Consider the following 2,605-nt stretch of genomic DNA (forward strand, 5'->3'; position numbering starts at 1 on the left):
GCCTTGCTGCCACTCCCAGCTGGGACGGGAGTCAGGTGCTTGGTGTGAGCCGAGCAGAGCAGTGGGAGCCTGCGATGTTCAGGCACCAAAGGCAACTCACTTCCTCCCGGGGCCTTGCCCCTTGTGTGCAGGGTTAGGGCAGAGACCCTTCCCTGGGGCCACGGACACAGCTGGGGCTTGCTTCTGCATGTGCTGCTCTCTGCTGTGGGGCACATCTCAGCTCTGCCCCAGTGCATCACCTCCCTGTTCAAGGCCAGGAGCATTCTCGTGCTGGTTGGAAACCAATGAACTCAGCATGTACTCTTCCTCATCCACAGCCCAAATCCCTCTCTCAGGTCAAAAGATGCATTATATTCCATGCTTCCTTGTAGAGACATCAGGAATCTTCCTGGAATGATTTGCATCACCCCCACCTTGGGTTCCCCATTTTCTTTCACACAGCAGTTGTCACATTGTCCTGACATGGGAAAGGATCCTCTGGTTGGAAATCATGTGAGAACCTGTTTCCCTCTCCCTCAATGATCCACCTGTGCCCACCCCATATTTTTGTGCCCTTCTGCACCAACCTACCCTACCCAGATGTAAAGCTGGTGCAGAACTGAGTAAGGGAACTGCCTTATTCACAGCTTGTCTCCTACGTGCTGTAGGAGCTGTGGGAAGTGGGTTGAAGGGGTCCCTTGTGTATCTGGGCTTAGAAAATCCATGATTTTCCAAAGCCAGAAGAAAGACAGAAGGGTGGCAGGGGAAGAAAAGGAAGAATCCCTGAACAGGAATTGAACCTGGGCTATGGCGGTGAGAGGACCAAATCATAACCACTAGACCATCAGGGACCTGAGTAGCTTGTCATTTGTGTTCATTTCTGATTCAGTCCTGGGCCCTTCAGCTGCAGCATGGACATGAATTATAACTGTAAAGGAAGGAAGGGCCTGGGCAGATGCACTCTAAATGCATGGGCATACTCAGACATTTCATAGACATTAGGGGCTGGAAGGGGCCGTGCAAAATCACCAAGCCCAGCCCTCCTGCTGTAGACAGCAAGTCTGCAGAGATGAAGTGATCCCAGCAACATAAACATCCAAACGCCTTTGAAATGAGTCCCAAGTAGGTGCTTGCACCACCTCCGGGGGCAGTCGGTTGCAGACCCTGGGCACTCGGACCAGGAACATGTTTCTCCTTACGTTCAATCTAAATTGGCCTTCTAGGAGTCTGTGGCCATTGGACCTTGTTATTTCTTGGGCAGCCCTGGTGAACAACTGTCCTCCCAGATCCTCATGCACTCCCTTTGTATCTACAGGCTGCCACCAAATCTCCCCTGAGCCTTCTCTTCTCCAGCCTGAAAGTCCTATGTCCCTCAGCCTCTCCTCATGAGGTTTGCTCTCTTTGTCTTTTGATCATATGGTTGGCTTTCCTTTGATCTCTCTTGAGCTTATCTATGTCCCTCTTGAACTGTGGGGCCCAAAACTGGACACAGTACTCCAGTTGCAGACTCACCAAGGCCAAGTACAGCGGGAGGATGATGTCCCTGGTTTTGCTAGAGATGCATCGATGGATGCATGCCAGAATTTGATTAGCTTTGCCGGCCATGCATGGCAAACTACCCTGCCCTGCCAGAGTCCATCTTGGATAGTGGCAGTGGCAGGTGGGTCTCCACTTCTAAAACCTCTTCCCAGGATGCCAGGGCCACACAGTGCAATGTTGCAGCCAGTAAAACAAACCAAATTCTGGCTTGCATCCATAGATGCTTCTCAAGTAAATCTCCCCTGCATCTGCCCCTCAGGTTTGATCCCTGCATGGGCCACAGAGCTGGGTCCTTTTGCGTCCTACTCGCTAGTCCTCCTTTTTCTCCTGGGTAACAAGCACCTCCCCTCCAGCTCCGCTCCGTGGGAGGGAATGAGAACCAGGGTGACTTCCTGCCTGGCTCCACTCCGGGAAGTGCCGTGGCACAAGGCCAAGATCTGTGATCCTTCCCCCCTACCCCCCAGGCAGCAGGAGTTTTAGCAGCCCTGTCCCAGACAGAGGGAAGGAAAGTGGGGAGAATAGTGGGTGGGACAGCTCTCCGTTGCCTGGTCCAGGCACCTAATGCCAGGAGGCATTTCCTCGGGGTGGGATCCACCACTTTTGAGGCTGCCGGGTCCCTCAGCCCTTCTCTGCTCCCATGCCCCGCACAGCGCTGCAAAGACCTGCTCACGTTTGCAGCCCCATGCCGCACCGCTCTCGCACAGCGGAGACAGGCTGAGCCGTGCCCTCCACCCCACTGCTTCCAGCCCGTCCTTCCCCTCTCTTCAGGCCCCGCAGGCCTCTTTAATACAGCTTGAAACGTGGCACTGGGATTCCCTCTTCCCTGCTCCCTGCCCCCTCATCCCTTCTCTGCCCAGAGCGGACACGCAGCTTGGACTAAAGAAGGGCTTTGCCAGGTCAGCGTTCCCTTTCCCAAGGAAAGGAATAGTCAGATTCTCCCTCCTGTGCAAGGCTGGTTGGAAACCAATGAACTCAGCATGTACTCTTTCTCACCCACAGCCCAGAGCCCTCTCTCAGGTCAAGAGATGCATTATAATCCAGGACTGTTCATAGATCCTTTAGGAATCTTCCCAGAAGTATTTGCATC

The 2,605-nt window shown here is 53.8% G+C and overlaps 1 non-coding gene across 1 annotated transcript; it reads right to left on the bottom strand.

The window, feature by feature from the left end:
• Positions 1-758: 758 nt before the first annotated feature.
• Positions 759-830, bottom strand: TRNAE-CUC. The gene has a single exon. It is a non-coding gene; the product is annotated as a tRNA-Glu (tRNA).
• Between the last annotated feature and the right edge of the window lie 1,775 nt (positions 831-2,605).

Source organism: Alligator sinensis, unplaced genomic scaffold (assembly GCF_000455745.1).
Source record: "Alligator sinensis unplaced genomic scaffold, ASM45574v1 scaffold1202_1, whole genome shotgun sequence".
Lineage (NCBI taxonomy): Eukaryota > Metazoa > Chordata > Crocodylia > Alligatoridae > Alligator > Alligator sinensis.